This window comes from Balaenoptera borealis, assembly GCF_965194805.1.
Source record: "Balaenoptera borealis genome assembly, chromosome: 21".
Lineage (NCBI taxonomy): Eukaryota > Metazoa > Chordata > Mammalia > Artiodactyla > Balaenopteridae > Balaenoptera > Balaenoptera borealis.
In genome coordinates, this window is record NC_138880.1 from 32,663,469 (window position 1) to 32,678,538 (window position 15,070).

Consider the following 15,070-nt stretch of genomic DNA (forward strand, 5'->3'; position numbering starts at 1 on the left):
CACATAAGTGCTCTGTCAATGTTTGTTACATGTATGTTGTTAAATATACAGATTCTTAAAGACATACTTTTCTATGACACTTTGTGTTTCATAAACTAGAAGTTTCTCCTTATACAAATTACACATTTTCATTCTTAAAAGGACAGAGACATATTAGGGAGTAAGGACATTTTAAAAGATAGCTATCCTGGTTCACCCATTAATAATTTGTTATAACATTTGTTATACAAATTTAAATTGTAATAAGCTCTGCTTGCATTAGTTACACAGGGCGCTAGTTAAGTAGCCAAAGAAAAGTGTTAAACTGAATTTACTGGGAACTTTCTGAATGACTACCATTTACCTAATCTTTTAAAAACAGCTTTTAAAAATTACATATATTATATATACATATACATATATAAACATATATTCATAATTTTAAATTATTCAAACGTGTTTGATGACTATCATATGTGAAGAATGTAAGATTTTGGAGAAGCTTTGAAAGAAGTATATTGTTCTACTTGTTTTTGGAACCACAGTGTTTGCTGATGATAACATTGATTATTAGGATTTTCTAGGAATCATTGATTATTAAGATTTTAATATAAACATTATTAAGGTTTTTTATTGATATACATTACCAAATTTCCTCATCAGTTTTTTTTTCAATTTGTTCTTCATTATCTTGTGTTTTCCTTTTTTTTTTTTTTTTTTTGTTTGAGGTTAATTTGTCCAGTATTGAGCCCGGTCCCACTGGTCCCGCCCAGTAGCCACGTGGAGGTGCAGGGACACGGATTGGTCCAGCCATTTCTTCATCCCCCCTGCTCTGAGCATACGCCTCCTTTATTCTTGCTTTTTAATGTTCTTGACCAAAAATAGGGTAGAATTATGTTTTATTTTTTAACATATCTTCTGTTCTAGTGCTCCATTTATAGACCTCTTTGTTGCATATAAAAAAGGAAAACTACTGGTTTATTGACCTTTAACTTTTGAACCATTAACTTTGATATTTCTCCTTTGGCTTAAGTCCATAATTCAGTGTCATGTATCAATATTACAGAGCAGTGCATTTATAATCAGTCCCCAAAAGCTTGCAACACTAGTCAACTTGAGCCTTAATAAGCTTTGCTTAAAAAAGAAAAAACAATTCTGTAATCTATTAAAGAATAAGTTGACACATCTTAAGAATGTTCTGAGAAATCCTAAAAATTTTTCCTGTAAATTTCTCCCATTAGCTGATTTTCTTCTAAAGTAATATACAATCAGGAAAAAAGTAAGAGTATGCAACATTTTTATGAATAGAAGCCTCATAAAGAATGGATCTATACTATGCCTGTGTCTATAGGACACCAGTTTAGAAGTTGGATCCCCCAAAGTAGAGTCATATGGCATCTTAAGAAATAATTGAATTTCTAGTCAAAGTATAGTATAGTGATGGTTTTTCCTTCTGAGAAGTCTGTTTCTGTTAGTTTATCAATATATGTCAAGTTCATGAAGACAGACTAGAATTACAGTAGATTCATTCTACACTGAATGCAGATCCTAGGTGGGACAATTTTTGATTTGTATCAAAAGATCAAGATGGAGGGTAGGGGCAAGATGGCGGAAGAGTAAGACGCTTCCTTCCCACAGATACAGTAGAAATACATCTACACGTGGAACTGCTCCTACAGAACACCCACTGAACGCTGGCAGAAGACCTCAGACCTCCCAAAAGGCAAGAAAATCCCCCCGTACTTGGGTAGGGTAAAAGAAAAAAGAAATAACAGAGACAAAAGAATAGGGACGGGACCTGCGCCAGTGGGAGGGAGCCGTGAAGGAGGAAAGATTTCCACGCACTAGGAAGCCCCTTCGCGGGCGGAGACTGTGGGTGGCAGAGGGGGGAAGCTTCAGAGCCGCGGAGGAGAGCGCAGCCACAGGGGTGTGGAGGGCAAAGCGGAGAGACTCCCGCACAGAGGCTTGGCGCCAACCAGCACTCACCAGCCCGAGAGGCTTGTCTACTCACCCGCCGGGGCGGGCGGGGGCTGGGAGCTGAGGCTTGGGCTTTGGTGCTAGCCGGGAGGGAGTCCGGGAAAAAGTCTGCAGCTGCCGAAGAGGCAAGAGACTTTTTCTTGCCTCTTTGTTTCGCGGCGCGCAAGGAGAGGGGATTCAGAGCGCTGCCTAAACGAAATCCAGAGACGGGTGCGAGCCGCAGCTATCAGCGCGGATCCCACAGCAACAGGGGCGCAGAGGGAAAAACGGAGAGATTCCCGCACAGAGGCTCAGCGCCGAGCAGCGCTCACCAGCCCGAGAGGCTTGTCTGCTCACCCGCCGGGGCGGGCGGGGCTGGGAGCTGAGGTGCGGGCTTCGGTCGGATCGCAGGGAGAGGACTGGGGTTGGCGGCGTGAACACAACCTGAAGGGGTTGGCGTGCCGCGGCGAGCCAGGAGGGAGCCGGAGAGGAGGTCTGCAGCCGCCGAAGAGGCAAGAGACTTTTTCTTGCCTCTTTGTTTCGCGGTGCGCAAGGAGAGGGGATTCAGAGCACCGCCTAGACGAACTCCAGAGGTGGGCGCGAGCCGCGGCTAACAGCGCGGACCCCAGAGACGGGCGCGAGCCGCGGCCATCAGCGCGGACCCCAGAGACTGGTAGGAGACACTAAGGCTGCTGCTGCCGCCACCAAGAAGCCTGTGTGCGAGCACAGGTCACTCTCCACACCGCCCCTCCCGGGAGCCTGTGCATCCTGCCACGGCCAGGGTCCCATGATCCGGGGACAACTTCCCCGGGAGAACGCACTGCACACCTCAGGCTGCTGCAACGTCACGACGCCTCTGACGCCGCAGGCTCGCCCCGCCTCCTCCGTACCGCTCCCTCCCCCGTCCTGAGTGAGCCAGAGCCCCCGAAGCAGCTGCTCCTTTAACCCCGTTCTGTCTGGGCCGGGAACGGATGCCCTCAGGCGACGTACATGCAGAGGCGGGTCCAAATCCAAAGCTGAACGCTGGGAGCTGTACGAACAAAGAAGAGAAAGGGAAATCTCGCCCAGCAGCCTCAGAAGCAGCCGATTAAAGCTCCACAAACAACTTGATGTGCCTGCATCTGTTGAATACCTGAATAGACAACGAATCATCCCAAATTCAAAAGGTGGACTTTAGGAGCAGGATATATTAATTTCCCCTTTTCCTTTTTTTTGTGAGTGTATATGTGTATGCTTCTGGGTGAGATTTTGTCTGTATAGCTTTGCTTTCACCATTAGACGTAGGGTTAGGTCCGTCCATTTTTTTTTTTTTTTACTTAAAAAAAATTTTTTTTCCTAATATATGTTTTCTTAATAATTTTTTCCATATTTTCTATTTTTAGAAATTAAAAAATTTTTTAATAAGTTTTTTCATATTTTTTATTTTAAAAAATTAAAATTTTTTTTCTTAATAAATTTTTTTCTTAAAAATTTTTTTCTTATTTTTTACGATAAAAAATTAATAAATCTATTTTTAAAAATTAAAAAAAAATTTTTTCTGAATACATTTACCCTTAATAATTTTTTTTCTTATTTTTTATTATAATAACTTTATTTTATTTTATTTTATCCTCTTTCTTTCTTTCTATTTTTTTCTCCCTTATATTCTGAGCTGTGTGGATGAAAGGCTCTTGGTGCTCCAGCCAGGCATCAGGGCTGTGCCTCTGAGGTGGGAGAGCCAACTTCAGGACACTGGTCCACAAGAGACCTACCAGCTCCACATAATACCAAACGGCAAAAATCTCTCAGAGATCTCCATCTCAACATCAAGACCCAGCTTCATTCAACGACCAGCAAGCTACAGTGCTGGACACCCTATGCCAAACAACTAGCAAGACAGGAACACAGCCCCATCCATTAGCAAGGAGGCTGCCTAAAATCATAAGGCCACAGACACCCCAAAACACACCACCAGACGTGGACGTGCCCACCAGAAAGACAAGATTCAACCTCATCCACCAGAACACAGGCAATAGTCCCCTCCACCAGGAAGCCTACACAACCCACTGAACCAACCTTACCCACTGGGGACAGATACCAAAAACAACGGGAACTACGAACCTGCAGCCTGTGAAAAGGAGACCCCAAACACAGTAAGATAAGCAAAATGAGACGACAGAAAAACACACAGCAGATGAAGGAGCAGGGTCAAAACATACCAGACCTAACAAATGAAGAGGAAATAGGTAGTCTACCTGAAAAAGAATTCAGAATAATGATAGTAAGGATGATCCAAAATCTTGGAAATAGAATAGACAAAATGCAAGAAACATTTAACAAGGACGTAGAAGAACTAAAGAGGAACCAAGCAACGATGAAAAACACAATAAATGAAATTAAAAATACTCTAGATGGGATCAATAGCAGAATAACTGAGGCAGAAGAAAGGATAAGTGACCTGGAAGATAAAATGGTGGAAATAACTACTGCAGAGCAGAATAAAGAAAAAAGAATGAAAAGAACTGAGGACAGTCTCAGAGACCTCTGGGACAACATTAAACGCACCAACATTCGAATTATAGGGGTCCCAGAAGAAGAAGAGAAAAAGAAAGGGACTGAGAAAATATTTGAAGAGATTATAGTTGAAAACTTCCCTAATATGGGAAAGGAAATAGTTAATCAAGTCCAGGAAGCACAGAGAGTCCCATACAGGATAAACCCAAGGAGAAACACGCCAAGACACATATTAATCAAACTGTCAAAAATTAAATATAAAGAAAACATATTAAAAGCAGCAAGGGAAAAACAACAAATAACACACAAGGGAATCCCCATAAGGTTAACATCTGATCTTTCAGCAGAAACTCTGCAAGCCAGAAGGGAGTGGCAGGATATACTTAAAGTGATGAAGGAGAAAAACCTACAACCAAGATTACTCTACCCAGCAAGGATCTCATTCAGATGTGATGGAGAAATTAAAACCTTTACAGACAAGCAAAAGCTGAGAGAGTTCAGCACCACCAAACCAGCTTTACAACAAATGCTAAAGGAACTTCTCTTGGCAAGAAACACAAGAGAAGGAAAACACCTACAATAACAAACCCAAAACATTTAAGAAAATGGGAATAGGAACATACATATCGATAATTACCTTGAATGTAAATGGATTAAATGCTCCCACCAAAAGACACAGACTGGCTGAATGGATACAAAAACAAGACCCATATATATGCTGTCTACAAGAGACCCACTTCAGACCTAGAGACACATACAGACTGAAAGTGAGGGGATGGAAAAAGATATTCCATGCAAATGGAAATCAAAAGAAAGCTGGAGTAGCAATTCTCATATCAGACAAAATAGACTTTAAAATAAAGACTATTACAAGAGACAAAGAAGGACACTATATAATGATCAAGGGATCGATCCAAGAGGAAGGTATAACAATTGTAAATATTTATGCACCCAACATAGGAGCACCTCAATACATAAGGCAAATACTAACAGCCATAAAAGGGGAAATTGACAGCAACACAATCATAGTAGGGGACTTTAACACCCCACTTTCACCAATGGACAGATCATCCAAAATGAAAATAAATAAGGAAACACAAGCTTTAAATGATACATTAAACAAGATGGACTTAATTGATATTTATAGGACATTCCACCCAAAAACAACAGAATACACATTTTTCTCAAGTGCGCATGGAACATTCTCCAGGATAGATCATATCTTGGGTCACAAATCAAGCCTTGGTAAATTTAAGAAAATTGAAATCGTATCAAGTATCTTTTCCGACCACAACGCTATGAGACTAGATATCAATTACAGGAAAAGATCTGTAAAAAATACAAACACATGGTGGCTACACAATACACTACTTAATAACGAAGTGATCACTGAAGAAATCAAAGGGGAAATCAAAAAATACCTAGAAACAAATGACAATGGAGATACGACGACCCAAAACCTATGGGACGCAGCAAAAGCAGTGCTAAGAGGGAAGTTTATAGCAATACAAGCCTACCTCAAGAAACAGGAAACATCTCGAATAAACAACCTAACCTTGCACCTAAAGCAATTAGAGAAAGAAGAACAAAAAAACCCCAAAGCTAGCAGAAGGAAAGAAATCATAAAGATAAGGTCAGAAATAAATGAAAAAGAAATGAAGGAAACAATAGCAAAAATCAATAAAACTAAAAGCTGGTTCTTTGAGAAGATAAATAAAATTGATAAACCATTAGCCAGACTCATCAAGAGGAAAAGGGAGAAGACTCAAATCAATAGAATTAGAAATGAAAAAGGAGAAGTAACCACTGACACTGCAGAAATACAAAAGATCATGAGAGATTACTACAAGCAACTCTACGCCAATAAAATGGACAACCTGGAAGAAATGGACAGATTCTTAGAAATGCACAAACTGCCGAGACTGAACCAGGAAGAAATAGAAAATATGAACAGACCAATCACAAGCACTGAAATTGAAACTGTGATTAAAAACCTTCCAACAAACAAAAGCCCAGGACCAGATGGCTTCACAGGTGAATTCTATCAAACATTTAGAGAAGAGCTAACACCTATCCTTCTCAAACTCTTCCAAAATATTGCAGAGGGAGGAACACTCCCAAACTCATTCTATGAGGCCACCATCACCCTGATACCAAAACCAGACAAAGATGTCACAAAGAAAGAAAACTACAGGCCAATATCACTGATGAACATAGATCCAAAAATCCTCAACAAAATACTCGCAAACAGAATCCAACAGCACATTAAAAGGATCATACACCATGATCAAGTGGGGTTTATCCCAGGAATGCAAGGATTCTTCAATATACGTAAATCAATCAATGTGATACACCATATTAACAAATTGAAGGAGAAAAACCATATGATCATCTCAATAGATGCAGAGAAAGCTTTCAACAAAATTCAACACCCATTTATGATAAAAGCCCTGCAGAAAGTAGGCATAGAGGGAACTTTCCTCAACATAATAAAGGCCATATATGACAAACCCACAGCCAACATTGTCCTCAATGGTGAAAAACTGAAACCATTTCCACTAAGATCAGGAACAAGACAAGGTTGCCCACTCTCACCACTATTATTCAACATAGTTTTGGAAGTGTTAGCCACAGCAATCAGAGAAGACAAAGAAATAAAAGGAATCCAAATCGGAAAAGAAGAAGTAAAGCTGTCACTGTTTGCAGATGACATGATACTATATATAGAGAATCCTAAAGATGCTACCAGAAAACTCCTAGAGCTAATCAATGAATTTGGTAAAGTAGCAGGATACAAAATTAATGCACAGAAATCTCTTGCATTTCTATACACTAATGACGAAAAATCTGAAAGTGAAATTAAGAATACACTCCCGTTTACCATTGCAACAAAAAGAATAAAATATCTCGGAATAAACCTACCTAAGGAGACAAAAGACCTGTATGCAGAAAATTATAAGACACTGATGAAAGAAATTAAAGATGATACAAATAGATGGAAAGATATACCATGTTCCTGGATTGGAAGAATCAACATTGTGAAAATGACTCTACTACCCAAAGCAATCTACAGATTCAATGCAATCCCTATCAAACTACCACTGGCATTTTTCACAGAACTAGAACAAAAAATTTCACAATTTGTATGGAAACACAAAAGACCCCGAATAGCCAAAGCAATCTTGAGAACGAAAAATGGAGCTGGGGGAATCAGGCTCCCTGACTTCAGACTATATTACAAAGCTACAGTAATCAAGACAGTTTGGTACTGGCACAAAAACAGAAATATAGATCAATGGAACAGGATAGAAAGCCCAGAGATAAACCCACGCACATATGGTCACCTTATCTTTGATAAAGGAGGCAAGCATATACAGTGGAGAAAAGACAGCCTCTTCAATAAGTGGTGCTGGGAAAATTGGACAGATACATGTAAAAGTATGAAATTAGAACACTCCCTGACACCATGCACAAAAATAAACTCAAAATGGATTAAAGACCTAAGTGTAAGACCAGACACTATCAAACTCTTAGAGGAAAACATAGGCAGAACACTCTATGACATACATCACAGCAAGATTCTTTTTGACCCAGCTCCCAGAGAAATGGAAATAAGAACACAAATAAACAAATGGGACCTAATGAAACATAAAAGCTTTTGCACAGCAAAGGAAACCATAAACAAGACCAAAAGACAACCATCAGAATGGGAGAAAATATTTGCAAATGAAGCAACTGACAAAGGATTAATCTCCAAGATTTACAAGCAGCTCATGCAGCTCAATAACAAAAAAATGAACAACCCAATCCAAAAATGGGCACAAGACCTAAACAGACATTTCTCCAAAGAAGATATACAGATGGCCTACAGACACATGAAAGAATGCTCAACATCATTAATCATTAGAGAAATGCAAATCAAAACTACAATGAGATATCATCTCACACCAGTCAGAATGGCCATCATCAAAAAATCTAGAAACAATAAATGCTGGAGAGGGTGTGGAGGAAAGGGAACTCTCTTGCACTGTTGGTGGGAATGTAAATTGATACAGCCACTATGGAGAACAGTATGGAGGTTCCTTAAAAAACTACAACTAGAACTACCATACGATCCAGCAATCCCACTACTGGGCATATACCCTGAGAAAACCATAGTTCAAAAAGAGTCATGTACCAAAATGTTCATTGCAGCTCTATTCACAATAGCCAGGACATGGAAGCAACCTAAATGTCCATCGACAGATGAATGGATAAAGAAGATGTGGCACATATATACAATGGAATATTACTCAGCCATAAAAAGAAATGAAATGGAGGTATTTGTAATGAGGTGGATGGAGTTAGAATCTGTCATACAGAGTGAAGTAAGTCAGAAAGAGAAAAACAAATACAGTATGCTAACACATATATACGGAATCTAAGGAAAAAAAAAAAAAAAAAAGGCCATGAAGAACCTAGTGGCAAGATGGGAATAAAGACACAGACCTACTAGAGAATGGACTTGAGGATATGGGGAGGGGTTGGGGTGAGATGTGACAGGGTGAGAGAGTGTCATGGACATATATACACTACCAAATGTAAAATAGATAGCTAGTGGGAAGCAGCCGCATAGCACAGGGAGATCAGCTCGGTGCTTTGTGACCACCTAGAGGGGTGGGATGGGGAGGGTGGGAGGGAGGGAGATGCAAGAGGGAAGAGATATGGGAACATATTGTATATGTATAACTGATTAACTTTGTTATAAAGCAGAAGATAACACACCATTGTAAGGCAATTATACTTCAATAAATATGTTTAAAAAAATAAAAAAAATAAAAAAAAAAAAGATCAAGATGATTTATATATAACCTTCTGAAACTAGGAAACCTGTTTGTTTAAGTCCTGTGTCATTTGGATATCTGTTTTATAGGTTATGCTTTTTTTTTTTTTGTTTTAGTTTATTTATTTATGGCTGTGTTGGGTTTTCATTTCTGTGCGAGGGCTCTCTCTAGTTGTGGCAAGCGGGGGCCACTCTTCATCGCGGTGCGCTGGCCTCTCACTGTCGCGGCCTCTCTTGTTGCGGAGCACAGGCTCCAGACGCGCAGGCTCAGTAATTGTGGCTCACGGGCCCAGTTGCTCTGTGGCATGTGGGATCTTCCCAGACCAGGGCTCGAACCCGTGTCCCCTGCATTGGCAGGCAGATTCTCAACCACTGCGCCACCAGGGAAGCCCCGGTTATGCTTTATTTTTAAACATCATGTAATAGTCTGAATATTTTGCCTAATTACTATAAGCTGCAGTTACTGTTAGAATCTTTGAAAAGTCAAATCTTTTTGGTTCTATGTCACAAAAGGAAAGAAAATATTATTTTGATTTCTTCAGAGAAATATCATATTCAAAATGTGATATACAACAACTGATACATCAGCAAATGAAATAACTTTAAAGAATAAGTCTCTTCAAATAACAAACACAGTGTCAAGACCAAATAAATCATCTAAGCTGTATTGTATCGCCTCCCTTTCCCTGGGACCTTATGTAAGTCTGTACTTAGTTATACGACTAACTTTTACACATAATAAAACTTCCTCTGACTCTTCCTTTTACAAAGAATGACTTTATAGTACTATTGATGTCTGATAGATTATTTTTGATATGGTATCTTGCTTGATCACAGCTGGTTTCAAATTACCTCTAATCCAAAGATCTAATAAAGTGAATATATTTCTCTAATTACCTTAGATCAAGTGATCCAACTGATTTTCATTTCTGATATTTTAAAACTTGGAAATGTTAATCTGTAGTCTTAATTAAGCCAAGTAAATGTAGATGACATCTGTTCACTGTATCACAATTTAAAATATCATAAATATATTTAAGTTTATGATTACACACTAATGTCAGCATTCTTTCTAATTTTTGTAATCAGTATTAAACATATAGTATAAACATTAAGTACATGGGTGTGAAATTGAGAGCTTAATAAGCTCTCATTGTCATTATAATGATTATAAGGGAACACATTTATGTAAAGGTTAAATTTAAGCTTGGAAATAAAAATTTACTCCTAAAATAAAAACTTGCTGTTTGATTTTATTGATCAGTTAGCAAAATCAACTGTATTCATTTCCTAAAGAAACAAACAGTGCATCACCACTTGAATTTTTCAGATATTTTCCTTTAGAGTTATACCCATTGACTTTTGTTGCTATTATTATTTGTAGTAACTATTAGTATTAATATTATTAGGAGGGGTCAGCATTTTTCCTTAAAGGATCAAATGGTAAATATTTTAGGCTTTGCATGCCTGAGATCTTTGTTGTAACTACTCAATTCTACCGTTACAGCTGAAGGCTACCATAGAAAATACATAAATCAACAGGTATGCCTGTGATTCAATAAAATTTTATTTACGGAAGCAGGCAACTGGCCCACAGGTGATAGTTTGCCAATCCCTATATTAATATCACTTTATAGTTTTTTAGTGTTGTCACATATTCACAAACTAATTAACACAGCAATCTTGTGTTGCCTAGATAGAGATATTCACTTTTTGCAGATGAGTAAAAAAGAGCTCAGACTACTTGCACATACAAAGCAAAATAAATGAGACTCAAGGCTCCAGACTCTGTGACAGATGCTTCTGAAATCTACTATCTTATAAAGTGAGCCACTCTGAAAGCCATCATTTATATATTATTTAATTAATAAAAGTCCTTTCCATTTAGTTGTGAACTTTGTCATACCAGAGCATGATGACAAGATCATAGTACAAGCTAAAGAAAGACCACAGGTCAGATCCCAGCCAATGGATCTGACATATGCTTAAAATTTAGGAATGCAAGGGCTTAGCCATGTTCAGGAAGATTAACACAGGCACAGAGGATTGGATAGCTGTTGTTACTTAATTAAGAAGAGTCAATTCCTTATCCAAATATTTTAAAAATATTTGTTGAATAAATTAACAAATGAACAACACTGAAGCCATGATTAAATATGTTCTGAAGGAAATGATTAGGAATAATAGCAGCAATATAATTTATGTACATACTAAACCATGTGGACTCCATTTATTCAACAATCACAAAACGATTATTGAATACACACTTCAAGTCACATATTCCACCAGAGCTGAGAGGATACAGGGAAATTTTTCCGTGCTCAAAAGGCTAAAATATAAAGGAGGGACATGGGAATTTTTAAGGGCAATCAAAAAAAAAGTGTACGTTAGACATGATTAAACGTGTAAGTTTTTAAAAGGTAAATGACTGATAGTGTATTTTAAAATATATATACTTGTCAAAATATACTTTATCTTTTTTAATCTATCAAGTGATCATCAGTTAAAATGTTGCAGTTTTATTGAGGTGGATATCTTTTAAGAAAAAGAAGAAATAAATTAAAGAAGCCTATAGAAAAATAATCAAAGTTTCAACCTGAAATAAAGACAGATGCTAAATACCAAAGTCTTTTTGACACTTCTAAGACAGTTATTTTCATGGTTGTATATAAAAAGATTGTAATATATATTTAAATACTGTACCTTTTTAAAGTTTAAATTAGTATAAAGCTTACATTTGGCAATATATTAAAACCTGAAACTTGAACATGTTAATTATTTTTACTGTAAAAATGTACAACCCAGAGTTTATCTTTTAAAATGAAAACAGAAGTTTTTATTAAAAGCATAATATCACATTTAATTGGAAACATTACATTAATTGCTTATACAAAATAAATTTATGCTCTAGGTATAATATTTATTTTAAAATTAGAGTTAATAGTTTTATTATTTGAGCACTTCATCACCAAAATTTGTTATAAAAAAATTTATGTATGATATTAAAAGCTTCTGATTTTTATTTCCTGCTTTTTTATTTGTGGAAAGGGAAATGAGAGGAGATATTTTGATATGGGTGGAAAAGTTAAGAAGCATTTAAGATAACTAGGATAGAGATCTCTACAATATTCAAGATGTAGTGAAAAACTGGTAACAATGTTTTTAAATTCTTTAAACTATTAGCTTAGACAGGTTTCCTGAAATATGACCAAGTGAATAATCTGTTGTATATTCTCAACTAAAGACAATCACAAATTTTTTCAAATTTGGAATTCTTTCAATACAATTCTGCTTTCAATTTGTGCAAGATAATATACGTAGCAAGATGGGGAAAAGGAGAGAAACGAAAGAGAAAGAGAGAAAATTAAGGAAAATTGTAATGTTAAGCAGGAACATTTTTGAATGCATAAAATCTTTAGGTTCTTTTAATATTTTCCTTCAAACTAATACATTTGATGAAAATTCTTATCTTGTCCTCCCTTTCCCTCAGTTTCAATTAATGATGTGTAAATGGCTGAAATTCCCCTGTAACCATATGACTTATGTACTGCAAGTAATTTGAAATTATACTTTCTCTTTTATTTTCTTGTACATGCATGTCTTTTCAGTCAAGTATTGCATTGTCTAAGTAGTTGGTGTGGTCATTTATTTACTTTTTGCCAGCAGGTTAGTGTGAGGCTCTTTTGTAGATGTTCTTAAAAGTTCTGAACTTAACTGCGCTTATTAAAGAAAAGCTTCCTACATGCTTAATTACATGTACATTTGAACTGCATTAAATTAGCTTAAATTAGAATAACTCAAAGTAAAAGAAACACACCACAGGATACTTTTTAATTTTTTCTTTCAAGGATACCATGTTTGAGGAAAAGTACAAGACGAAGAGTAATCTCTCTGGAACATGAAGAACAGGATGGAACGGATTGCAGATACTAAGGCAAGCCATTAGTGTTTCCTTAGCAATTTCTGGTTTTCGCATCTAAGCCTTTATTTCAGATTTACCTTTTCAAGGCCAAGTGCTGTGTGTCTCTTTCTTTCCTTTGATTATTGAATTGTGATCCTTGAAGTCTGATTAGTCTGTTATTCAGTTCCTCAGTCATGAGAAGAATGAAGTAATTATTGGGTTTTGTGGTGGTTTTCATTTTTTTTGAGGTAATTAATCTTAATGGTTGTTGGGGGAGAGAAAATGCAGGGTCAAGAGAGCCTCAGGCTCTAATCCTAAATTTCAGTAGCTCCAGTGTGATCTCTGGCTAGTCAGCCGACTCCCTGTACTTCAGTCATCTGCCTGAGAATTCCCAGGACAGATGCACAGCATCATGGGAGACAGGAAATACTCAAGAGATTCCTTGAGATTTGAAAAGGAAGCTGAATAAAACCAGATTATAAATGAGATGAAAAGGGGTAAGAAATAAATGGTCAAATGAAAAGTGCTTATGTTACTAATGAGAATTGACATGATCTTCTGAGCTGCTCACTAGCTCATATTTTAGAATCTTTTAAAAAAATGTTACTTTTCCTCAACAATCTTATTGCTATCAATGTTGAAAAAAAATCAGAAAAATATGAGGATATAAAATATGTCAGAAAACATGCCTGCTATTTACAGAGACTACAGTAGTAGTGAAAGATTAAAGTGTTTATTTATTCGTTGATTTGTTCAAGAAATCGTGGCAGCATTGTTGCTGCCTGCCAGGTGTGGTCATGGCTGGCCACTTGATCTTTTTTCTTCTTCATTCGTAAACTGAGAATTATAATTGCAGCAACCTCATAAATGTGCTGTACGAAGTAAGTGTATGAATGCATGCAATGCTCTTTAAAAGGTACGTGGAGGCAAAGTAATAATACTCAATAATGGAAGATATTTTTATTATAATTAAGATTAATGTTTGTTTGAAGAGATGAGAGGGTTTAAATAATTACAGGTAAAGCACTCCGGGCATTCAAAAGAGGATGAAATTATTTCTTCCAAATGCCATCGAGATGCCTCCCTCCTTTTCTCGCCCTACTATCTTCGCTCTTCCTCTCTTGTCACCTCAGGAGGTCGTTTGACTGGGAAAGAGTTGGAGTTTTTCATTCACACAGACCCTAGTTTCTTAGGTCTACCCCTTAGAACATCCTTCAGCAAGCTACCTGATCTCCCCAGGTACCTGAACGTTCTCAGTGATCATTCCGATTTTCAACTGTAAAATTATCTCAATGTGTGTTTGTGCCTCTTTGTCAAAATAGGGGGAAAAAAAGCATCCTACTCCCATAGGTATTGGAATTTATGGTTATTTTTCTGTTTGTAATTATTTCATGCTGACTATGGTGACTGTATATTATATTAGAGAGAGCGAGAGAGAGAGAATAAAAAGTACAGTGATTTATTAATGTGATTTTGTTAATTATAAGAAAAGTAAGCTTTTGAAAATTCAGTAATGATACAGTAATATTAAAAAAATTATAACCTTAAAGCTCAGGGAAATAATAAAATATATTAGCCAAAACTATATCTGGAGCAACATCTAGGGTCCATCAACCTAGACCTTTCATTTTTAAAATTTCAAAATTAAAATTATTCCCATTATATCCTCCCTTGAGTAAATTTGTGTGCCCATCCAAATGCATTCCATCATTTGAGTGATTCTCTCCCACTTCTAAAAAGACAGGGAATAGATTCAATTTCTTTATCCCACCCTGCCCACCCCCAGTTTTCAAACTATATGTACATATTAATGTATGTATATTAGTCAAAGGATACTTACAGTATAATGTAAATACTTTCCAATAATCTGGTTCTCTTCCACCTGGGTACATTGTAGGATTGTCATTTTCTGACCTGTG

At 37.1% G+C, this 15,070-nt stretch overlaps 1 protein-coding gene across 1 annotated transcript in view; it reads left to right on the forward strand.

The window, feature by feature from the left end:
- Window positions 1-14,589, forward strand: part of LOC309619505 (uncharacterized protein) — a gene marked incomplete at its 5' end in the record, with an annotated part of 132,357 nt that extends 117,768 nt beyond the window's left edge. The window contains one exon of the mRNA XM_082374696.1: window positions 13,099-14,589. The remainder of the gene's footprint in view (window positions 1-13,098) is intronic.
- Between the last annotated feature and the right edge of the window lie 481 nt (window positions 14,590-15,070).